The sequence below is a fragment of the Pyxicephalus adspersus genome, chromosome 6 (genome assembly GCF_032062135.1).
Source record: "Pyxicephalus adspersus chromosome 6, UCB_Pads_2.0, whole genome shotgun sequence".
NCBI lineage: Eukaryota > Metazoa > Chordata > Amphibia > Anura > Pyxicephalidae > Pyxicephalus > Pyxicephalus adspersus.
Window position 1 is genome coordinate 100,360,567 of NC_092863.1, and position 26,946 is coordinate 100,387,512.

General features: G+C 37.6%; 1 protein-coding gene and 1 long non-coding RNA gene across 2 annotated transcripts in view; one reads left to right on the forward strand and one right to left on the reverse strand.

Moving 5' to 3' along the window:
* Window positions 1-5,962, reverse strand: part of LOC140332281 (urea transporter 2-like) — a gene marked incomplete in the record, with an annotated part of 39,943 nt that extends 33,981 nt beyond the window's left edge. Inside the window, 1 exon segment of the mRNA XM_072413513.1 lies at window positions 5,869-5,962.
* LOC140332282 (uncharacterized) overlaps window positions 1-26,946 on the forward strand; it is a 69,180-nt gene that overhangs the window by 5,985 nt on the left and 36,249 nt on the right. The gene's annotated exons all lie outside the window — the stretch shown is intronic.

Sequence of the window (26,946 nt, forward strand, 5' to 3'; positions counted from 1 at the left end):
ATCTATCTATCTATCTATCTATCTATCTATCTATCTATCTATCTATCTATCTTTTTTCTTTCTTTCTTTCTTTCTTTCTTTCTTTCTTTCTTTCTTTCTTTCTTCTTATATACAAAATATAATGTTATTACATCATCTCCCTCTATCTATCTATCTATCTATCTATCTATCTATCTATCTATCTATCTATCTATGGTTTTTCCACTTTCCAAAAAGGGAATGGGAATAGTGTATAAAAAAATGTACTCTACATATATTATACATATGCAATGGGGTATACATTGAGACGGAGAATACCCAGCAATCCTATAAACTGAGAGAAGCCCAATAAAAATGCAGAAGTGCAAGATAGCAACATATACAAAATATAATATATTATTACATCATCTCCCTCTACATCATCTCACTCTATCATCTCCCTCTAATCTATCTATCTATCTATCTATCTATCTATCTATCTATCTATCTTTTTACCCCTTTCTTTCTTTCTTTCTATCTATTCTGTTCTATTCCATTCTATTCTATCTTGTTTTTTCTTATGTTTCACCAGGTGTTTTTGTATTCTTTCTATCTATCTATCTAATCTATTCATCTATTAATCAAATATTTTAAAAGTTATTCCTTTCCTTAAAACATTGTCCTTCAAATTGAACTGCATGTACCTAATATATATAATTTACCAAAAGCAAAAAAAAATCATCTATCTATCTGTATATTTCTCTGTCTATTATGTATCGATCCATCTTTTCTTTTATATATATTTCTGTTTCTCCTGCCATGTATGTCTTTTTCTATTTATCTACTTTTTTTGTAAGAGACAATGAATCAATCTTACACTATCTCTTTTTTCTCAACTTGTTTATCATTTTGTACTTCCCTTTCTTATTCCCCCATCTCATCTCTCTATCTTTCTCTATTTCTTAACATGTTTATCTTATTCTATGTATCTATCTCCTTTTCCCTGTCTCACCCCTTGTCTGTCCCCCTTACCTTGTAGTTAGGTGTATCTGTTAGTCTTTTCTCATAGTAGGACTTTGTAGTGTTCATCGGACTGTCTGTAGTGTGCTAGCATGTCCCTGAGGAATGTTACATATGTCTCTTTCTCCTCCTACCCCTCCTGGTTTATGGTCAGTGGCACATCATTTCTCACCATCATTTTACTATGGAAACATTGGGCCTGATTTATGAAAGCTCTCCAAGGCTCTCCAGGTTTGTTAGATCACCCCTATTTAATGTACAGCGCTGCGTAATATGTTGGAGCTATATAAATCCTGTTTAATAATAATATTAATAATATTAATAATAATAATAATAATAATAATAATAATCACCCAGCTTCACTAATAAAAGTTCATCCTTTCCAGCCTTGGAGATCTTTATTAAATCAGGCCTTTTTTACATATTTTACATTAAAAGAGGAGACTTGTCTTGTGTTTCAGGCATGCAGAGTGATAATTCATTTTGCCAAATTCCAATAGTAACTCATCCCTTTAATTCGTATATAACTTGGCAGTACCATTTAGCATGGTGTGCTATAGAAGTTCAAGGCTTCCCACTTCTTTCTTAATCTCGCTATACATTTTTTTATTAATTAATTCATTTTTATTCAATTTCAACCACTTTCTATGTACTGATTAGAAGTCATGTATTCCTATCCACCACCTACAAGTCTGATCCAACACCAAAATTTGGTGGATTATGAAGTCAAAAAACTCTTCAGTTTATTTGAAGGATAAATTATTGGGGCAAATTCACCCCATTGCTGGAATCGAGATTTGGATCACTCTCTAAAATCAGCAAATGCATGGTCATCCTTAAGTTGGCAAGAACCCTAAAATCTAAAGATTTGCTATATTATAGGGAACATCTAAAATTGTAGCTTTTGTGCACATTCCATCTGCAAAATAGCAGAGAACTTCCTGCCATGGGAGGTAGCTTCAGCACTTCTGTAATGTATTTTTATATGAGATCTACAGTAGCACAGCCTATAATTGCCATTACAACTGCAATGGAGAAATGATGCCATTACTAAGCTGCCCAATGTTCTCCCTGCTGGAGGCTCTGATACGAGGAAGCAAAACCTGCACCAAGACAGCCATTTCCATGGAGTGCAGGACAAGTCACAAGGGAAAGGCTCAGCGGCACAGAGATCATACTAACTAGTGATTAGTCTTTTTCTTCTGCTGGCCTTTTAGCTTTTAGCGGTCAGGTCCTCTTTAACAGTGGAAAGTAATTATACGCTTAATTTGAGAAGCTATTTTTCTCTTTGCTGGTATTTTCTTCATATCACGCTTCACATAGCTCACATCTCTAAAGGCTCAGTTTACAAAACTGTTTAATTCCCCTACTTAACCTTCTCTGCAGGCAATATTATTTTACCTCTACTAGTGCTATTATAACATGTTTGGTGTTATTTTATGGCTGTTGTGATAAAAGCTGTAAAAGTTGATTGACAAAGATTATTGCACAAGTGATCATTTCCTAAAATAACTCTTCAGACTGATGATAATTGTAAGTTTCAGATAAAGCAGTTGTTTCTGGTTGTGATAACACTTTGTGAGATCAAATAATGATTTATGGAAAATAAAGCAAATGCAGCAGTGGGTATACTTTAGGCTGTTTCCATCCCCTAAGCTTACATCTGAATAGACCGATCCCCAAATTGACTTGCTGGTCTTTCTATGCCCCATCTACATGGCAGGGCTCATCTATTCGTAGCTGTGTAGACTTATCCCATCCATTCAGTTTTTTCCCCAAAATATTTTTAAGCTGGGTGGGAGGAAGCTGTAGGCGGGTGGGGGCTCTGTATTGTGACCCAACTCTTCAGCAACCACCTGGCTGTTTTTAGGTGCTGGGTGGTTCGCCCTGCTAAAAGAGGCCGGGGAGAACACTACTATGCCTAATCTGATCTGGCCTTATAAAAAGATATAGTTTCTATACCTGTTTTATAACTCAAAGATATTACCCAGGGATGGAGAAAGGTAGGTAAAAGAGAAAAGAAAAAGTGGGGGGAAAAGTAGGGTGCAAAATGAGACAAGTTGGAGATGGGCTTCAAATGTTCATGTCATACAGATCAGGTAGGTTTTCCAAGACATAAACAAATCAGATCAAACTCATAGGTCACCTGATATGATTTTGGCACACCTAAAGGGGGACTCCAGAACAGCTATCCTTTTATCAGTTAACATGTAAAAGGCATAGCCTATCCTGGATGTATCTGATTTCCCTTTATGTGGATTATGAGTTTTAGACCTTGGTCCCTTTTTTGCATATAATCTACTGATGTATAAGTCCCACAACTACTTTATCTAATCTGTGTCACTATTTTGCTTCCATATCTGGCTTGTACATAAACTCAAGTGAATACTTTAAGCTCAATATTAACTTGCCACTGAATCTGGTTAATACTCTCATAGAACAACACCTCTATCCCATTTCTGAGAACCCAACTAACCCTTTCTTTTACCTTCCTTTAAGCTGCAAATTATCCTCCTCTGCTCCATTTGATTTATTTGATTTTTGAGGACCTAGATAGATGGTTTGGGTCCCCCTTCCCATGGTTTGGGAGAATCCCAGCTGTCAAAATGAACATCTGACTAAGGCACCTATATCTTTTCTGCACTTTGCCTATTCAATTTCACCAACTCCTTCAGTATTTAACTGTAGGAGCAGAATCCAGCAAATCCATAGGACTGTCTTCCTTACTTCCAGGGTTGATGGGGCCCTTGGAGCACCCAATCTGCTCTAGCCGCCAAACTAACTCTAGGAACCTTGAAAATCTCACTTGGCTCAGAGTAATTTCTCTGATGTCCAACCTTAGTGAGTGATATTGGAGGCCCTTTCCTGCACCCAGATGACTCTAGAGTTCCTGATGTGGATAGAACCCAAGTTACGTCCCCTAACTCATTGCACTTATTTGATGCTTTTGTTGGCTGTTTGGGACTGGAGCAAGGTCAGATCTATATTGGGCTTCCCCCATGCACCCTTGACACCACTGTGAGGTGGAATGCATTTCACGGTTTGTTCTTGGTGGAGTAATACGAGCTACCCAATAACCCACCAAAGTCATAAAATTATCAAAATGTATGATTTGCTTATTAAAATGTAATATAGTGTAAATAGGCTCCTAGAGATCCCCTGTTTTTGCCCTGGTTTTACTTGTAGCAAAATTTAATTGGATAATGACAAACAACAGGTCAACATGTATCTTTTACAACACACAAACAATGTTTTTGATCTCCCTGATGGTTCACTCCCATCCCCATCGCTTTTATCTCAATTCTTCTTTTTATCCTTTACTGCCCCTCACTTGTCTCAAGGTCCAAATTTCAAATAGAGAGTATTCTCAGCAATACTGCAATACAACTGCTGCTTTATCTCTTTTATGACTTAGTTAATTTTGTTGACTTCACAACTACTTTATAATTTGTTTTGTTCTTATCAGTCTAACGGGACTGAGATCAGTTTGTGTAATTGCAGATTCTTCTGTTGATGGGCCAATTTTGTATGATACAAGAAATTACTTTATATGTTCCATGTAAGTTCAGTTCTTGTTCCTTTTCTTCGTTCAATTTTATTGTTTTATTGAGATAATTGAGATATATTTACTGAAGTAATATGAACTAAAATTAGACGTTTGCATTCAACTTAGTAAATTATATTTCATGCATTTCACTGGTAATTGTACAAAAAAGCTTGCTTGTCCCTTTTCCCATTCACCGTATATACTGGTCTTATTGTCCATGGAATAGATGTTACTATTACTACCTTTCTTTGGGTAACTTAGAAACTTGGATTGGTAAAAGTAAGTCCTATCCTTCTCAGTCTCCGTCATATAAATTCTTTGCTTTATTATAAACCAAGATATCTATTTTTACCTAAAAAAGCCAGGAAAAATATATTGACTCGAGTATAAACCTAGGGCACAAAATGTGGTTGTTACTGCTGCTACAGTAATAAAAAAAGATGCCAATAAACTTAAAACAAATAAAAGTTATTAATAAATGAATAAAATTAACAAGAATTTAAGTGACAGGTGACAGGGGCTGCAGTGACAGACCTGCAGCATGATCAAGTGATCCCGTGAGGCTCCCAGCAGTTGGCATCTTGCCAGCCCTTTGGCCACCCACACTGCAGCACTATTTCTTAAAGAATCAATGCATCAAATTTTCTATTGGACTGCTTCATGTACATGCAGTGTCTCCCTGAGGGTCTCATTGATAATAGAAAAAAATGCACCAGTTAGGTTGTTATGTACTTTAAAACAAAGGAAAAACCTAAATTTGAACAATTTAAATTGACCTTTAGCAAAATTTTGGGACTTTTTTGGGTGAATTGGAGGAAAAATTCTCCAAAATTGAGGCACAAACTTAATTTTTACTAATTTCCTAACTCACATTGGGCAAAATTTACCAAAATCGAGTTCAATGTTTTACTATCAATTTAAATTCGAAAATGGAAATTTTGGTGAAATTTGCCTTGTGTTTCAATTAGTAAAAAAAAATATTTGAGTTTTAATTTTTCCAAAATTTCTAAATGAAAGAAAAGTATGATCCTTATTTTTAAATTTGTACCTCTTAATATATATTTATATATTCTAACCAGTATTGCGCCCTGCTTATCACTTCCAAACATATGCAGCAGGGTGGTTTGCATGGATCTGTGCCATTTGACATGCATAGTAATGATGATAAAACTAGCAATAAAAAGAAAATAAAACCTCTGTTTATATTGCAATATAATGTGCAAATGAAAATATTGCAGCATTTTATTATTTAAAACCTGGGCATCCTCCTGCAGGTAAAAATACAGCAAAAACAAAACATTAAACAGGGTAATGTTTAAAGATAAGGTTCGAGCTTGCCTTACCTGGTTGGGTAGCTTTGTCATGTGCCTTGGACCCCTCCTGAATTCTGAAGCTTCAGAACAATCATTGCTGGCTTTTTATTTGTGTCTTCTAGTCTTCTGACCTGCCCATTCCTCAGTTCTGGTTAATTGGAGAAACAGTCCTTCCTACAGTGAGGATCTGGTACTTTGCCAAAAAAGTTCTCAGCCTTCTAATCACAGTTCACTTGCTGTTCCTTTTTGCAGAAGCTTATGGCAGGTTTAAGTTGTAAACAATAAAGTTGAGGCTGCAATACCCAGATCATATGCCGGAGATGAGGGGGACTCTTGGAGGTCATAGGGCTACTATAATGGCACAAGGTATGTATGCAAACCCAAAAGGAAAAATCACATATTAAAGCCCAATGGTCCTTTTAGGGATATGTGCTGTACATTATCTGCAAGTACAGGAAAATAACAGGAAAATAAAAATGATGTCTTTGCAGTTTCACTAGGTGATAGCACAAGCAATGTGGACCTTCTTCCTAAAGAGCACCCTTTATGTCCACAAGAGAATCTAATGGGTCACTTAGTATAAAAAGCCTCTACTATAATTTAAATATCAGCTCATGTATTTTTGTATCCATAATTTAGATGTAAGGGAAGAATGCACAATACAAGACACATAACTGGGGGATATTTGTCACCCCAAAACAGGATGCACCCCAACAAAGACTTTAATGTCAGCTTCATTCTAATTATAATAAATACTGCAAACATAAAAAATAATGGATGAAAATTTTTATTAAATGGAAAAATATTAAAAATGAATTTAGTGATTTTGGTTTGGCGAATGAGGTTTTTAGCTATACAATAAGTCTATGGCTTGGTTTAGGGTTGAGTATAAAGGTTAGATTTACAAATTATGGGTCACTGAAAAGTTAAAAAAAAAAGGTACCCAGTGAATACTCAACTTTCCTACTGCCCGAAACCATGGGGCACCAAGGTGTATCATCTAATGGGGATCCCTGTTCTGATGAAAAGTGTCTGGGAAGTGGGGAATGTATAATTCATTCACTTTCATGTTGTTCCTGTTGGGTCTGGACATAAAGATATATTCTTAGCAAAAAATAAATATATGGGGGTTATAAAGATTTGGGGGATTTGGGGAATTCAAAAAGTGAAAATTGTAATTTTTGTAAAAATTATTCACAATATTCATAACCCCGGGGTATTTACTTAGGGTTAACTTGGGCACACTGGCATGCCAATGACTCTTTGGGGTTAAAGTAAATTCCACTTTGCCCTGGTAATTTACCATTCGGAAAATTACATCCCAGTAACTTTCCAAAAATCTTTAAATGCACAGAACGGTTGTCACTGCAGCCCTAATAAGCTCATTGGCCCAGTTCCAGCGTTAAGCCAAGGATACACTGAAAACAGCAGTGCTTCAATAACAGTGTTCTTCCAAATATTGCAGGATGCCAGGCAGTTTCTCATTTCAATCCTATTCACGCTCTACATAGCAGGAGAGAATTCCACCTTCCCATCAAGATGCCCCTTAAAAATAAAGTTCGGTAGTGATGGATCACATGATCGGTTTTTCTCACAATCTCCAACAATGCATTGTTGTGTCGGCCAGAGGCGGGGTTACCCTGGGGATTCAGATTAGCAACAAGGAATTTGTATTCTCTCAGCACTTGATAAAAAAAATAAAAACTTCAGACTGTCACTTTTTCTAGAAGTTGCATAATGTTGTTTTCACCAGAGGCAGTACACCCTTTCATAAAATGATTGTCATATTTTCTGGCAGAGCGTGTGGAGGGTCACTGCAGTCATATCAGGCTTTTGATGCCGAGTGTCTTTTTTTCTTGTCATTAAAATTCTTTAGATTCCAGGTAAAAGCCTAGGTTCACTCTTCTTCCAACCTCCTCACCCCCAGTAGCATATTTGCAGCACATTCTTCGTGGTTACAGTTATATTGAATTTCCTTTTGCTTCATAGGTTTCAAATGGATCTCCTGACCTACCTGTTCCCCTATTCCAGAGGGTTGCAGCAGTTCAAGCTGAACTACAGTCTTACCTTTCTTTTCACACATTTGTGGTTAGTCGTCTCCTGTGCCGAACTCCAGTCTCATTTCTTTCATTTCTGTGCGATTGCAGTCTGTTCAGTATTCATATCCAGATACAGTGTAAATGAAGCAGTGCTGTGACCTGAGAACTCTCTTATCCTTAATATCCTTTACTATTCTGTTGTCATGATGTTTATTTCACACAGACTCCTGCTAAATTAACCTAAAGCGAAGTCACAAAGCAGTCTAGTAAGTTATGGCATTTATAGGGTTGTACTACCTGTGCTAACAACGTGCCAGTACGGTGCACCGACACAATTCGGTTCAGTAAATCATGGTATTACAGGGTTGTATCTCCTGTGCTAACCATGTGCCATCACGAGCACATACTCAATACAAAGGAAAAGAGGTTTGTGATATATTGTGCTGTCATCTGTGGCATACGGGAACTGATAACAAAGGTTAATGAAAACTGTTTCGGGCTGCAGTGGAGGGAGATATGAAGCAAGTTTTAGTCTGAAGTTAATTGTTAATACAGAAGAAAGTGCTGTTCTGATTTTGATAATTGGGAGAAATACAAAGTTTACACTTGGAGATAAGCAAGGCAACGCTGCTCTACCTTTTTTTGAAACAGCTGTAGAACACTGAGTTGTGAACTGAAACAGCCTTCTCCTTTTATTGGCCACCAATCATAGAGACTGGAAAAAACTGTGGAAACCCCAACGAGCACTACAAAGGGGGACTAGATGGATATTTTATGATACTTAAGAGGGAGACATATATGTCATGTGGTTACAAACTATTTGATTGGTTTAATTGGTAATTGATGGTTGATGACAAATTTTAGGTTTTCCTTTCTAAGTTATTATTCTGAGGTTTTTTTTAAAGATACAAGCATGTTTAAAAGTACATACTTCCAGGAAACAATTACATTTTACATTTTTTATCCACAATTTTATATTTGCTGATCAAGCTGCCACATTTTTAAAACACAAGAAGGGAGCTGTTCTCTTCTTATTAGACAAGTTAATAATGTTCTAACGCTGCAAGAATAAAGGGTGCGGCCATGGGGTCAGCAGTGGTGCCTGCAGGGAATTCATTTTCTGTTTAATAAACAATTTTATTTTGTTGTAATATTATCTAGGAATCACAATTCTCAGCGTATTAAAAATATATGTCTTGTGATTACAAACAATTTCACTGATTTATTTGATATTTGATGGTTGACGTCAAATTTTAGGTTGTCCTTACTAAGGTAATATTTTGAGTTTTTTAAGATATAAACATGATATATAAGTACATATTGTACTTTCAGGAAACAATTACATTTTACATTTTGTATCCACAATTTGTCAAGTATAAATATGTGATCAAGCTGGCACATTTTTTAAAACATAAAACAGTTTATACTCCAAATGCTAATAAGCTCGTCTGTTGTATCTACACAGAGAACTATTTCAACAATCCAAGAAGGAAATTTTGTATAAACCTCATAACTCAGATGAAAGATTGGACAGGATGTTTCTTTTGAGTTAGCCTTTGTGACAAGAGAAAAACATTGTTCAAAGATGTAATGTTTCATAATAAATAATTAATACTCTACACCCCCATGGATTGAATAGAAATCTAAAATATGAATTTCCTTTTACATATCTTGAAGCTGGAATCCAGGAAAACACACAGTTAAAATACTTATAAGGGAGTTGCTTTACCAATTAGGAATTCATATTTTTCCCCATCCATCTTTAAGATTTTCTCAACCAATTTTTCATGGAGGAACCCTTCAAAGACTCTTCAGGTGTTCAGGTAACCCCTACTATAATTACTATATCCAGAGCTCAGTAGGAAGAATGTTTCTTACATTGCTGTTTATTGAGAAGAATGTCATCTTTATACATTGCCAAAAAGTTAAAATGACCTGAGAAGACCATCTGGCAACTTCTGAATGAACCCCTATTAAGAAACCCTGATTTAGACAGTTCTGTCCTGTTTGAAGAGCTGTTTCTGGCCATTTTGGAGCCCTAAGTGAGGCACCCAAGTGGTGTCCTACTGCTTTTCTGGCACCTTCTTACAAGAATAGAGGTCACCTCGACTTGTCTTGCCAACCATGCTGTGCCATGTCCATTGTCAGCTCAGTTGAGTAGCTTTGGATCCAAGCTCCTCTTCTTTTACTCTTCAGTGAGAGTACCATCACTGAAGCAATTGGAAAGCAAAGACCAGAACAGAGAAGAACCAAAATGAGAATCACGGTAGAAAGGAGACAATGGAGAGCACTGAGAGCAGAACAGTATGTCCTTTCCAAAAGAAAGTGGGCACTCACTAGCTTCACAGTGCCATAAGGGTTATGCCTAGACCATTTACAGGTAGAAATGGCCTTGATCTTATCACCTGATCTTTCTCCACTACAGTTTCACTTTCCTTCCCAGGTCTATTACTCACTCTCAGCCTGTGATAGGATGCTGAAGAAGCCACATTCCTAGCAATGTATCTATTTTCATGTTCTTTGCACTGTACACACCTAATTGGCGCCTTTTTTGCTTCAATCTAAATTCTTCAAGTCAAATTCAAATACATACAATGGGCATGAGTCCTGTGATCTTACTGTTGTAAAGTTTGCTGTTTTGGACAAATGTAAGTATCCAATAAAGATAAGTACTAACTTATAATTAAGCAGTGCCTGACAGATTCCCACAAATACTTACACCTTAGTACAGGTAGCATACAGGTAGTGTGTGAATTTGTCAACATGGCCATGCTGGTACAAAGATTGGTGAATATTTCTATTGTAAAAAGAAAAATACTTCCTTCTTATGTGAAGAACTCCCACTTAACATACCGCAATTAGATGTAAAACTAATCTGACACTTGGTTTGCAAAACCCCTTTGTTAAATATTGTGTATTTGGCATTTTTTGTTAACACTCTTTGAGTACTTTTGCAGTCCAACTTTATTTGCCAAATGGGGCAAATGTTTTATTGACTTGTATGAAAGCAATTTTTATTGCTGTGCAGTTTAGGTTCTGGCACATTTGCAACATTTGTATGATGTTAAGATAACATTCAGGGGGAGAGATCAAGTAACTCCATGCATGGCCAGGAATTACATTATAAAGTGGCTACCTAATGGCTGTAGGGGACAAGATGCTAAATCAAGAAGCAAAAATAGATGGCGACCAAGAAACAGCATCCTTGGAGAAGGAGAAACCCATGCGCAAAAATTTGGTGTCAAATTGCCAAACACGACCATGACCATGCCCTATTAAACCAAAGCTGAACTCCGGAATAAGCAAATATTATCATATCTACTTGTCTTGATGTACTTTGTAATCAATTATAAAACTTTAGCTCATGGATATGGGAATTGCAAAAGTCTGATACCAGGTCAAATTCAGGGACTTGCATGATGTATTAGCAAATACAGAATTGTGATAATATGTGTCTTTTATGTCTACTGGGATTTTATCTTTAATATGCTGTTTGTCAGTTTAGATGGAGTTCTATATTACCTTTAGCAGTGTTTTCCCATGTGGAGGTGTAAGAGTCAATAATCTATCCCCTCTTGTAAAAAAAATTATATAGATGTTTCAGGCGGGGTATCAGAAAACAGATCTGTAATTTGCAAAGCTGATAATTTATTAGGTAGAAAATGCTATAAAATTCACAGCTATTGACTTTAAATAGGCATGACCTCCTCCACCATGCCAAGAGGAGATTTATAGAATAAAGATAGTATAGGCTGATAGGGGAAGGTGCGGGTAAAGTTGAGGTTAATTGCTAATAGTTTTTGCTCATAAATGCCTTCGCAGGTGTGAAAGACAGAAAGATTGGCTCAATGTGTGTTAACACAGCACAAAAACAACATGTTGTGTATGTACTCCTCCTGAGCTGTATACTTTGGCTGTACTGGAATAGCTCAACTTTGAAATTTATTTGATTCCAAAAAACAAGAAATGTAAAATATTGCTACTTACCAGATGTAATCAGGGCTGCTATCATTGGGAGACAAGGGGTACCTCTGTACCAGGCTGGGATCAAAGACCTAGACTTAAGCCATCAAAAGAACTAGCCAACGGTTGTACTTTCAAACATGGGGAAGGGGGGAACAAGAAGTTTACCCAGAATGGGACCAAACTATTTCTAATGCCGATCCTGGATATATAATATCTGGTTTGAGACTTTTTTAACTTGACTTGGGAGATGCAACAAACCTTGAATTGATTTCATAAAAATGATATGCTATTAGTGGACATATGTTTTCAATTTATTCCAGGTTTGCTCGATCACCCAAATTCTCCCATGATAGTGTCCTTACCAGTCTTGGAGAGCTTTATTAAATTAGACCTATTGTGTGATTGTTGGGCTGCAATTCAATATGAATGCCACTCCAAAGTACTGCACTGCTGAACTCCCTCTAGCACGACAGTAAGTTGGCTTTGTAGATGACATCTTTCCCTGATACTCTTTCATAGATTTTGTAAAATATCTTCATTGCTGATTGGATTCTGATGGGAGATTTGTAATAAAATTAGATATGTTGTGCAGGGTCATGATATCTAATGGTGCCTTTGCTTCTAAGCCCTCAAATCAACCCCAGCAAGGTCATAGTGCTTAACTTTCAAGGATTTATGCTCTTCAAAAAAAAATCCCCAAGAGGTGTCAATTTATGTAAGTCAATGGGCATTCTTAAGTGTACTAGATATTTGTTTTGAAAACTTACATTTTGTTTTGGGTAAAATTCAAGTTTAAAAATTCCCGCAGATCAGTCACAGCATTGAATAAAGTTATGTAAGAGTGGAGCGTGCAGGCTTTTTATGTTTTGTTGGTTTCAGAAGCTTTAATTCACATGAGTTTTCTGCTTTGCATATTGGCAAGGTCAAATGAGCTTTGGTTGTGAACACGGAACAACTTTAATACCCAGGCACCATATATTAGGGCATTCTGTCAATTTTTAATTTTTAATACATAGGTACCCAGGCACCACATATTGGGGCATAGTGTTGATTAAATTGTCATTCTGTCAATTTTTTGGGCATTGGGAGCCTAAGAACATTTCTGGATATGGCACATCAAATTCACTTTCAGTCTTCAAACGTAAATTTTTTTATTTTTAAATTTTTGATATGAAAAATGTAATACTCTTCCTGCAGCTAAAAAATAGCAATACAAAAAAAAAATGTTATTATTAAAAGAAAAAAAGAGTCACTTACTGACCCTGAAAAGAAAATTAGAGTGGTTTGGAATCACTCTGTATAAGATGGTAAACTGATAACGATGATTATTATTACACTGTATTTATATAGCGCCATCATATTACACAGCGCTGTACAAAGTCTATATAGTCATGACACTAACTGTCCCTCAAAGGGGATCACAATCTAATGTCCCTAATATAGTCATATGTCATTATTGTAGTGCAAGGTCAATTTTTTTTTATTGGGGGGAAGCCAATTAACCTAACAACATGTTTTTGGGATGTGAGAGGAAACTGGAGTACCCGGAGAAAACCCACACAGACATGGGGAGAACCTGCAAACTCCATGCAGATAGCGTCCTAGCCAAGATTCAAACCTGGGACCCAGAGCTGCAATAGCAAGAGTGCTAACCACTGAGCCACTAGGCTGCCCAATGATGATGGGATGATGATGGGATGATGATGAGATGATGATGGGATGATGATGGGATGATGATGAGATGATGATGAGATGATGATGACATAAAGGGACCCTTATACCTAAGCATTTTTTAACAATCTTCAGAAAAAATTATATGTGCATTATTGTATTTTCATAAATGTTATTTTCCAATGAAAGCCTCCCTTGTGTACACACTTACCAAGGGGAATCATCACAGTTGTAATACACTTTGCTTTTCTTCTTTTTTTGCTACACTTTGATTTCAGACTTGCAGTTGTATAGTAGTTTTGTACGGCATCTTCAACCGCACTCCCAACCACTCCCATTATACTGTATGAGAGCAGTTGGGAGAGCACACATTTACAGATGGCTGTGGTTGGGTTGCAGCTCAGTTCTGGGAAGCGGTAGGCAGAGGAGTTGCTTTGCAAGTGCAAACAAAATAATCAGTAAGGTTTGCAGCTTCTGTGTGTATAGCAACAGTTTGCATCTGGAAGCAATTCACCACCCGCCTTTCAGCACAAATTGTAAAACAGCTCTAGCATAGCGAGTCATAGATCACTCAGCAGTCATGTGCAAGGAAACCTAAAAAATTGTATTTTTACTAGCACATGATTAGATTGTTAAAATCAACAGAATTTTATCACATCTCTATATCAGTGTTAGATTTGCATAATTTGGTTGTATCCTTGTTAGACAGTGAGCTTTACAAGAAGGAAAAAACAATCCGTGCTTACAGCCAGATCATTTGTAATAATCTTCCTGGTGTGTTCACTCAGCAATTGGAAGCTTATCTCCTGCTCTCCTCCCCCAAAGAAATGTTCGTCTCAAGCAGCACACTACCAGTTGGCTCAGGGTCCATGAAATTAAGTAATTTACTCATTTTAGGATCTAAAGTTTGAAGCTCGAGTCTGTTACTTGAAGTAATAATGTTGTGGCAAATCTATTAACCTACCTAGCGGTAACCCCGACTGTGACTCGGGGTAGAAAAAAGTTGCTGAAAGCGGTAACCCCGAGTCACACTCGGGGTAGGTAAACCTATGAGAAGTAATAGTAAAAACAGCCTTGTCCATCGCCGCGATCCCTGTCTTCTGTCTTCTTCCTCTGGCGTCTCCTGCACCTGATGAGTCACGGGGGAGTTCCTGCTGACGTTGATGCGTGTGTACGTTGCCGGCGGGGTGGGAAATTCAAAATCCATTTGTATTGCATTCAATACAAAAAAACTGTATTGAATGCAATACATTGGATTTTTATGTGTAAAAGCAGTATATTGTTTTCATGAACATTTATTTTACAGTATAATAAAATAGTATTATTTTATTATATTATAGAGTATTATATTTATTATATTATAGAGTATAATATTTATTTTTAAAATAAAAAAATATATATTTTTTAATTTATTATTTTCACATGATTTTAAAGTTTCAAAATTTATTATACTCATACTATTATATTATACTGTAAAATACATTTTCATAAAAACAATGTACTGCTTTTAGACATATAAAACCGGAAAGAAATGAACCGCTGAGGAGGTTAAGAGTAGATTTCAACTTCAGTTCTGCTTTAAATTTGTACAGTAACAACCCATATGCTGTAAGATTCTGAGCACTCTCAAACAACAATGGGCAATGTGGGACAGCCAACCGTTCTTTTAGGGGTTGGATGCCATGGGAAACCCCAAACCCTTATATCTCATTCTTGTAAACATTCTTCTTTTGGTTATTATGTAAAAAAACTATAGATAATAACTTTAAATTCAACTAACTGAAGGATTACAGCTCAGGGACAAATAAAAACAAAAACTATCCTGGATAAGGGTTTCTTCTTGCACTAAATACTTGTTTAAAGGGCTAAATATTTGTTTTTTGCCTGGGGTACCATTAAAAACCAATTTGATCTACCCTTTTCTTATGTCTAAAAGCTTCCTATTTTTGGGTGGCTGTTCTCACTGTCATCATGTACGCATTGTCAATGAGGGCGACAAGAATCCGCCAGTATCCTAGAATTATGGTGAGAAGAAGACAATGCTGCCCGCCTTGCAACACGTGCAACACACAGCATCTACTCAAAGGCAAACTATCTCTGACATTAGGGTCAATAGCAATAGTTTAGATAAGTATAAATATTCATCACTGATATTGTGGGCATTACTGCAATGATTTGCCAGTTACACCAGGGAGTTGCCAGTTGACACCCATCAGCCAGGGCAGAATAAAATGTCATGTGACCTCAGTTTTGCATTTTATTATAAAGATGAAAAATCCCCAGATATGCCTTACATTAGGGACAACTGGGAAACCCATTAAACAATAAAGGAAAACAACCATATTGAAAAAGGATACACTGTATATTAACAAAGTTTGGCCAAAATACCAAAACTATTGGCAGATAATATAATAAATGTATACAATATATATATATATTTTACAATGCGCCTGATTTAAGAAGGCCCTCCAAGACTGGACTATTGTGTGAGAACCTGGTGATCCAGCCTGGAATGGATTCTTAAAAATCACTTCCTATTAGTTGGCAAATATTTTCAATCTAGATCAATTCCAGGTTTGCTGGTTCATCTAAGTTCTCCCATGACAATCTATCATCCCCAGTCTTGGCGAACTTTATTAAATTATGCCCATTTTGCCTTTTAGTTTGACTTCATAAACAAGGCATGTATAAATCATGTTTAATATTAACCACCTGACCGTCAAACTCAACCTTGGTTCGGGTTAAAAAAAATTGCAATTATCGATAAACCCGAACTTTTCTCACTGTATGAAAATACAGTGAGAAAAGTTCGGGTTTATCGATCAATTACAGTATTTTCTAGGAAATAAATACTATTGTGTACTTTCATCTTTTTTATTCCATTGTCCAGTGTTTCCTTATACTGAGATAAGAATTGCAGGGAACATGCAACTATCTATGCTGCATATACATGAGGAGTATATTGTTCTGGATGATAAATAATATTTTCCTGCTGTCGTTTAAAAGGTGTGCACTATGTAATGTATAGGACAATAGAAATGACTGGAAATCAATGAAATAAACATGGACCAGAGTGGCCGGCAAGAGGCTGGGGCTACCGGCACCTTAGCCATGGTAGGACCTAAAGGATCTATCAATCTAAAAGAGAGAATATTATGCTTGGTGGATGTCTGAAACAGTGTTTGTTGACTTTTTTTTTTTACCATGGGGGAACGCTTGAAATAAGTTTCAGATCTTCAGGGTACCCCTGCTATAACTAATATCTATACACAGCTCGGGGTACAATAGTGTAGTGGTCAACAGGAAGAATGACTCCTAGATTGCTGGCCATTGGGATGATTGTAATACAGATAGCCAAAAAGATCATAGGTGTCAGGTAAACTGACCTGAAAAGTACAAATTGCTCATTGTTTAAAAAACCCCTAGCAACCTTTGGAGGAACCCTAGGGGTATTGGCGTTGGAAGGGTATATACAACATGCAACAGATTAAGTTTCCTAATTTCCTCTCTCCGCTATTGGTCCTTGGATATTTTCATTTACAGGTATGCAAACTCAAGAGCTAATAGACATCCCTGACTGTCAGCTCTTACTGTTATCTAAAAACAATGTAAGCAAGGTAAGGCTAGATACACACTTGCAATAATTATCATTAGAAAACGAACGAGTAACGATTATGCACGATTATTTTGAACGATCTTTTTGTGCACAATTCTGTACATGTCGTAACAATACGATCGTTCAAATGTAATTCACCAATAATGTACATACGCTAGATACGATCGTTTGAACGATGCAGGAAGTGACTTGTAAAGGAGAAAATGTCCTGCAGAAACATCCACGATCGGTGAACGACAGCACACACAATAGATAGCGAACGATCGTTCCGCCGGGATGGTCGTTCGTTTCCTCATTCATCGGCGTCGTTGGTCAGTCGTTGTGCACTTTATTTGTTAACGATTATCGGACGATCGATCTTTAGACTTTCGTTTCCAGGGATAATTATTGCAAGTGTGTACCTTGGTATAAGTCCTTAATCCATTCCAGATCCTTGGACTTATACCACACAGGATTTATACCAAACAAAATTTTCCCATTAGAAATAAAAGGAAAATGATTAATCCGTTCCCATGAAAACTTTTTTTATTTTTATTGTCATAATATACAATGATGGGGCTGTAAAAAATATTTTAAACACGGCTTAATACTAAAATACATGAATACTAAAGCAATTAGATGAAATAAATTAAAATGTAACCTACCTTACTGAGAAGATTCGAGTGCCTACTAGGATGGTGCTGAGAAGGAAGGAGGAGGAGATGTTATGTAATTCACAAAGAGTTATAGCGCGGGTTGTTCACTGAATGGTAGCAACTGGCGTACTGACGCTCGTGGGCAGTCGTGGCTTTGTCCCGAGGGAGGTAAATAAGGGTAGCATGCGGCGTTCGGACTCATTTTGACCCATACAAGTTCTCGCACTAAATTTTTTGTTGGACTTATTCCAAAGCCGATTTATACCAAGGTACCACTGTATACATCTTTCATAAGTAAGTACTACCTGTACTGTCATAGCAGACTGTCCATTTTATTATTTCTGCATTTGTGTGTTTGATATGTGGTTGGATACTTGCAGCCTCACTATCTTGCCAGTTGATTTATGTTTCACCCATGTTTAAATAAGGAGGCTTAGATAGGGATGTCTTTTGCCAAAAAAAAAAAGAAAGAAACCAAAAAACGTTATCCTACGAGGGAACACTGCCTGTGGATCTTGTCATGTCAGCAAGCTGCCATACTTTCTGGACAAACCGGCCAATCTTTTGCATAAAGTAACATTGGCGAGAGAACCATTTAGAGTTCAAAATACATTTCTTCCAACTTCTACCATCCTTAAATTTAACCCTGAGCTTGTTCAACTAAGACACGTTGGGCAGGTGATTTTAAGAAGATCCTCAAGCAAAATATGCTGGGTGTGATATAAATATATATTTCCTGTTCAGATATCCAATCTTACTAAAGACTTCCAACATTGACTTTCTATGTGGCTCTAAAATTTTACTGTATATAACTGAATACTGAAAGCAGCAAAGATAGTCAATATTGGAAATATATAAAACCATAAAGTGTGTTGTGGTTGTTAAAAAAATTGAAAAAGCTAAAAGGATTAATGGCAATGATTGAATTTTAAGGTGAGCCCATATTATTTTTAAAGGGCATCAGTCAACTTGTTCACTGCTTAAAGTACTTTCTCATTTACAAATCATCCCCATTGAATTACCTATTTTACATACACATGTGAAAAGTTGTGTTACAATAAATCAAGTTACCTTCACTGTATCCATCAATCACTCCGGAGGTGCAGTAGATTTTGGGTTTCTGGTGGGCTACTACTACTACTAATAAAAGCCAGTTAGTCAAACTTTGCTCCATATATGTTCAATTTGGATGCATTGGGGGTGATTTACTAAAAGAATTTAGTCTGTTTACATTGCAAAGATTTACCATTTACATGAAAGAATAAAATCATGATTTTCCTTGCACTTGGTTGGATGGTTGAAGTCATGGAAGCTTCACCTCAAATATTAAGCTAAGTGAAATATCCCTTACAAGAAGATAATTTACTTTGGTTTGTGAACACCATAAATTCCTTTTAACTCCAATATGTGGTATTGTATTTTGTACGTATTTGTACGTATTTTGTTTCTTGTTGATATTAACACATTATTTAAACTGTTGAGCTTCCCGATTTCAGACCAAACGCTCACCACCCATGATAGCATTCAGTCTCTGTCGTGGTGTATGTGCGTTATTGTTTAATATGTGTTGCCGACCTTGCTTTGCTTTGACCTTCAGATGATTTGCTGATTTCGAGCTTTCTTTATCTTTTGGATACCTTGCCTGGTTTATTGCTCTTCTGTGTGCAACCTCAGCTCGGTTATCTGACCAGATCTTGGTCAATGATTTGGACTTTTGTGATTTAGCCCTTAATGCCACTTTGGGCCTGTATGCCTTGTGGGCTATCTGGTTATTTGCCAATTCAGAAGCAATTCTTTTCATGCTCATGTTATAAAGGAAATCGTGTGTTGGGATAGTGCAACTAGCCTCGGGAAGCTGAGCAGGGCTTTTTATTTATAAGCAAAGACTATGGAGATTGGGGAATTGAGTCTGGTAAAGCATTGGTCCAAGACCCAAGGTCTTAAATAGGAGAGCGACAGGGTTTATTAATATTACGATGGTCTACTAAAGGAGGTCCCTTAAACACCAGCACATGGACAGTATTAAAGCCTGATCCATTCTTTAATTTTCCAAAAAACAAGAAGAATTGTTTTAGCTAATTACATGCATTGTACCGACTGCTATTCTCATTGAACAAGAACTGAACGTCCTTCAAGAAGATCTTGATACAAAATATTGTTAATGTTTCATATTTTCTGTCCCTTATCTTGTCTTTCTATAAATTTACAAGGGATTTAGTAGTCTATCATATTTACTGTACATAAAAATCCATTAATATTCAATGAAAATATTACAAACTTGTGTACCATCAAAGTTTTAAGATTGGATTACAATATATTTATTAGAAACAATTGTTAAAAAAATTGGAACATTGTGCTCAGACCTGCTTGACTGCTTACGGCAAATTTCAGGACGACAACTCTATGACCCATCTGCGTCAGTGTTGTGTATTTGGTAAGATAAGACTCATGTGGGAGAGCATGGAAAAGTACAACATATTGCATCAACCGCATTTTTCTGTTATTCAGACATATTCAGTCCTGACCCCTTTTGTATGACACTGGAGAAGGACTAAACTTCACGTGTCTTCGCTATTTGCAGATACGAAAAGCCATTCTCCTCTTCTACTGTGTTATTATTTGAATCTGTCTGTCACCTGCAACCCTTATTTAATGTTGGCGCTAGATAAATACTGTTTATAAAAATAATAATTCTTTACAAAATATGTGATAAGTCTATGTCATGTAATTTCATACTTCATTTTAATTTTTTATACTGCATGGATGCATTACATAATAAATTGAAACTAAACCCTTTTTTCAAAAAATAGCATTTAGGCAGGTGCTCTAATACAGAAGGGGCAGGTGATGTGAATAAAATATCCTTGCCTGCCTGATCACATTTTTTTTATGGACTCACCTCTTCCCAATCCATTGCCACCATGCCATCATCCTTTTTCTATTCCTGGTTTTGATCTTTTCCCATCTTGAATGGCTGGGGAAGGATGGCATAAATCCAAGGCATTCATTCAGTCCTGGCAGGTGCAGGGGAAGCTGGGATGCGCCAGGAACACCAACTTCATGCACTGTGCATGCGCAGGGCATGTAAGTATGTTTTATTCCAGAAGGGACATCGCTATGGGGTATAGTGGAGCCGGCACGGGTGGGAACTTTTTTTGGGAGTGGGCATGCATGCCTCTTACATTGCTGGCCATTGGGTAGCACGGTACATACCCACCGGTACATACCCACATACCCACCGGTATCATGACATCACTCTGGGAGACGTGTCTTTCCGAGTGACACAGGCAGGGGTGTAGTGGGGTGGGTATGTACCGTGCTCCCTATTTTTTGGGCATGCATGCCCACTTTTTTTTACCAAGAATTCTTTGGTGGTCCGTCCTCCCCGTGGGGTCAGGAGAAGGACCCCGTTGGGGAGGCACACCTGCCAGAGCCACAGACCGTGTTTCCCGTATTGAAGTTCAGGCTCAGGGAGGTGGGCGGCTTGTCTCTCTGAACACAACCCACCACTCGCCAGTTCAGACCCTCCGGTATCATGACATCACTCTGGGAGACGTGTCTTTCTGAGTGACACAGGCAGGGGTGTAGTGGGGTGGGTATGTACCGTGCTCCCTATTTTTTTTACGACTACATCCCTGGACATCGCATGTCCATTCCCTGCAATAAAGAACTGTCTGATCACGAATTTGAAGAACTGTAGTTCTGATTTAAAGTCAGGCACAAGCAAGCTTTACATCCATGAACCATACAGTCTAGGAAAAGTACAACTAGAAAGGCGGCGTGTCAAGGATAAAGAAGGATCTGGGTTTACTGGGAGATCACAGACAAGACCATGCAATGCTGTTTCAGGAGCTGTGTTTCTTAACCAAGGTTCTTTGAAACCCTAAGGTTCCTCCAGAAGTTGCTAGGGGTTCCTTAAACAATGAGAAATTAGGACATTTCAGGTCAGTTTAAGTGTCACTAGTTGGCTATCTATAAGGGTGACATTCTGCCCAATGGCCAGCAATGTAAGAGGCATTCCTTTTATTGACCATGATACTAATGTACTGTGAGTTGTGGATTTATTAATTATAGAAGGGGTTCCCTGAAGACCCAAAGACCTTAAAAATATTAACTGTGATAGAGGTATTGGATTTCAAAATGGCGAGATGTCACCAGCCCCACATTCCCGACTATCAATTTCAGTCTTTGACCATATTATTATTATTGTAAGTCCCATCAGTCCTATTCATCATTTGCCATCAACAACCCTAATTGCTCTTTCTAGTCATTAGCCTCCCTTGTAATTGGATGTTGTTGACCCTTTTTGCCATTCTCATTCATCATTAATATGTTGTGTTGTCCCTACTCATTGAGGCTGATTTATTAAAGATACCATTTCCACTCCAAATCAATATTTAATCATTGAAAACTAAATTCCTATTTTCAAATGCATTGGTGCACAATTGGGTTTATAACGTGCATCATTTAGAAAGTAAAGTTTACCATCCTTCACCTGTGGATTGTTGACCTCCCATTGGCTCTTCCTGCATAGTGCTTGAGCCAAGAACACTTCTCAGAAGCATGGCAATAGAGATCATTTTATCTGTCTTTTGGGTGGCATTCAGACACCCAATGAAAGGGGAACATCCTTTTACCTTACCACTAATGCAATGGTAATGCATTAGTTTTAACCGGAGTTGCCTGGGACCTAGAAATAATTTAAAGGGTTCCTCTGGGTGGGGAATGGCTGCTTTACTTGGTACATGAGAGTGTCAAGGTTGTCCTGTATGCATTCCTCAGGGTCAGAAAGATATTGTAAGGGATGTGATGCGCAAGGTGACATAGTAGACATATTGGGGTCTTGCCCTCAGTTGACAATTTTTTGGACTTCTGTGTAAAATCTTTTATCTGTATTGGTTGGTAGGTTCTAATATGTGGCAAGCAATACTTCATCTTGGTGATTCTTCCTTACATTAATTAGTATAAATGACAGTAGTATCAGTATAAATTACCCACTTTTATCCTCCTGTGCTAAACAAAATCCAAAAATTGGAGAACTCCCCAGGCCTTGTTAGGTTAGGTGGCATCAAGAATAAATGACAACATAGCAAATATAAAGTGAGCTGACATTTAAACAGGTTATCAATAATTGTAATTTACATCAGTCTGGGGTCCCTGGATTCGATAAAAACGTCTTGGCATATCTTCGCCTTACTTTATGACTCCATGAAGCAGTCCTGATAGAACTCATTTTATTTAGAAGATTGGGGTCCCTCAGAATCTTTCCCTTTGCCCAACACCTCATCTTTCCCACCTCAACCCCCTTTTTGCGATTCTTGAACTCCTTTTCTGTACTTCTATTTCCTTTCCTTCTACCTCGTCTATCCCCTGAAGCAAAACCATCAACCTTATTTGCTATAGGGATTCCTGCATATGGATTCCATGGACTCAACTTTTATATTGTATTGAGAAAGGGTGTAAATCTATCATGTGGGCTTTATTCATCACTGATATCCCACAGGTATTAACTTTAAATATCTACTTTGGAATGACATGATCGACAAGTAATAAACTTTTTTACAAAGAATACCAAATTGTAAATACTAATGAAAGACTAAACATATATGTATGATTTTTTAAATTTTGCTCATAGTTACAGTTTAAGTAATATTCTATACCAAGGGTGCCCAACCTATGGCCCACGGGCCGCGATCTGCCAGATTCGGCCATTTCCTGATTCCCGCTCCACTCGTTGTCTTCCGGGTAATGGAGTGCCAGCAACTCTTATGTTTCTCACGCTACCAGGAGAGGGAGTTTTCTGAGCATGCTCAGTGTTAGCTTCCTGAAAGTGGGGCTGTATTATAGACCTGGCAATCAGCTGTGTCTGCTCCCCGCCCACCTTGTATTATGGGATAATCCCAGACCATGCTGCTGTCATTATCCCCATGTGTAAACCTTCATATCTCCTTCACCAATTATCATAGAAATGTGAAATTTTCAGGGTACACAGGAGACCCTGGGAGCTGCTACTGAACCAAATATAACAAGTTGCTAGTTACAGGGTCACAGACATAAAATCCTATTACCAATCAGAGATATTTTCTCATTAAATGGGCTATTACAAGACCAGGGTCCCCAAATTGAGTTTGCAAGTTAGGGACCCCCGGGAGACAATTTCATGGCATTGAGCATTGGGGTACTGTCATTTCACCAGAATATATACTTGCTTGTTCATACTCGCTTGTTAGAACCCTGCCTAAGGGCAGAACTCAGTATCACTAATTACCATCTGGAGTCAAATCAGCAGATGCTGTGATGGGTTGCACTGAGCAGCTGTGGTGTAGCTGGCCACTTACCTTCTGTGAACCCCAATTTCTCTGGAAAAATGGGATGTTGGCAACTGGAAATGTGGAAGCCAGTAGGAAATGATTTTTGCCCCCCCCAATAAAATGTTATACTCATATATCACGCTACTCTGTCACACATAGCTATCACCTTATTCTCTATGAGCCCCAATTTCTCTGTAAGAAAAGGAAATTTGTGACTACAAGTGGGGGCACTTGTGGCTAACTCTCCCTAAAATTTAATTACTATGGCGCCATCACAAGAAAAACTATACCTGTCATACCATGCCACCCTCCCACTTACCTTCTGTGAACCCCAATTTCTCAGGAACGGGGAGATGTAGGGACCTGAAGATGTAGTAGTAAGAACATGCAACCCATGGCTATCTGTCACATGAATTCCATTTCTCTGAAAGTATCTATTGCAAAGTTATTTGTGTACAGAGAAGGTTAGTGACCCCTATACATGACAGGACGCATTGCATGTCATTTCTGCTCTTTGGTACAGGAATGGTGAGCCGGGAGCAATATATGACTGGCCAGCACTGTATGATAGCTCTGGTTTTGTGTCTTTAATTAAGAAAATGAGCATAAAATGTTGAGTGCAGAAATTCTTGATTTAACATTTAATTGGTGCATGTACGTTACCGAAACTAGAAACATTTCAATTGAATTTAATTTTAAATGAAACCTATTCAAACTTTAAAAATTTATCTTTAATGTGGCCCGCAAGTTTTATCTCAATGTCAGCGGCCCCAAGATGAAAAAAGGTTGGGGACCACTGCTCTCTAAGGTCTTATTATGCTGACTGTGATCAGCAATGTGTTGCCTACAGTATATTCTGCAGCATGAATGGTATTGTATCGCCATCTGGTGTTACATTCTAGGTATAACAAACAAAACTAAAGCATGTTCATACCGTGTTTCCCCGATGATAAGGCAGGGCCATCAAATAAGACAGCCCCCCCTTTTTCCCATCGTAATGAACACAATATACTAAATAATAAACCCTGTAACAAGGAGTAAAAAAGATAAACAGACTGAGCCCATGTGATTTTATTATTTTTCCTATTTAAGTAAATGTTTTAAAAATAACCCAATAGATCTATTTATTCACATTCATTTTATTGGTATTTCTATTGATTTCCGTTTTGAATGTCAACAGTAACAGACACATTTTGTGCCCTAGTTTGCCTGTTTTTTCAGGTAAAAGTGGCTACTTCAGTTTTTATTTAGCTTGGTTTATATTTGAGTATAACACCCTAGTAAAGAGATTTTAAAGTCCTGGTTACCCTCAACAGGCAATTCACGGTTATGGATTTCTGGCATGTCCCTGTATGCTATTATTATTTATTACAATATTTTTGCAGTATATTTGGCCTCTGAGGAGACAAGCTGGGTTGTTGTTTAATGTAGGTGTACATGGCTTGGGACTTACGTGAAGTTCTTTTGTTAACTAAGTATACCAAAGTCCTGGATGTAGACTAATAATGTATTGGAACTTTTGATTATTTGGGATTGATTGGGGTGCCACTGTATTTAGGGGATTCTCAGAAGTTGATCTGGCTCCCAAAAGTAGGAGACGCACAATGAGGGTAGCGGCAGGTCCAGCATGTTTGATTGACGCTGTGTGTGATGCCTTGAAGAATTCTATGGAGATTGGATAAATGTGTCCATGCTACCTGTATAGATATAAATGTTGAGGTATGTCCTTGACATTTTTTAGAACTGAAGAATTGGCTTGGGCAAGCTGAAAAAGGTCTTCAACCTTACAAGAACAAGTCCAGTTGAATGTGAGAAATTGGTATTAACTATGCCACAACCAGAATCAATGAGAACCTACGCCAATGTTGGATTGGACAAATTTGTTCTGCAAAAGTGGCTTGTAGAGGCGACAGAATGTGTTCAACATTACAGAATAAGTCCACTTGGGTTTTGGGCTGGTAGTCCAAACTACTACTAGCTGCACGAGAGGAATAGAACAGGGACATTCTACAACTTTTTCTAATTTTAGGGAGATTTCTCTACATTTCCACTTGTGTCTTCAGTATATTAGGGAAATCTTTCCAGCAGGGGCACAGACAGCAATAAAGATTTTAACCCTTTTGTACTCTATCCAAATTAAAAAAAAATGGCTATACATACATTTTAGCAATTCACTGATTGACTTTGTTGGCTTAAAATTGCTATTTACGGAGCTTACAAGACTGGGAAGACTTTCTTGCTGTTTTCTGCCAACTTTTATGAGGCATAGAATAGACCATCTTAACATTAAATACATGCTTGAGGGCTTATTATTCCCCACAATGGCTTTTTTCCTGGGCTCTTGAGCAGCGCTGTTTTGTCGGCCTCTACATTAGCTGATGATTTGAATGGCCGCTTTACAGCTTATTACTTTAGATGACATAAAACGATGAAGGGAAAGGGAGATTAACCACTGGGATTCTTGACCTTGAAATGGGTAGATGTTCATTTCATTGAATAATCCTTTTATGCTTTATAACTTCCAGTAAGTGACAAAATCCGTATAGGCGTAATAAAGCTTCTGCGGTGCCTGACTTTATGTCTACTCATTTGCCTTTTACAGCCCAGCTTTTAAGCGTCCATTTCCATGCGACGAAAGAAAGTCAAAGACAAAGCCACTTGTCGGATCGCAGGACTTTTCAGGAAGATGTTAGGCCAGTAGTGATTCGGGTCAAATGTGACCTAAAGCATACCTAAACTCAGAAATTTCACTTTACATAAAAAGGTACACAACACCTTTATGTTAAGTAAAAAAAGGGTGTTAACAAAAAAGGGTGCAGCATCGCCCCCTAATGAATGGGAGCACAAAGCCTCCTGGGATACCTACGTCA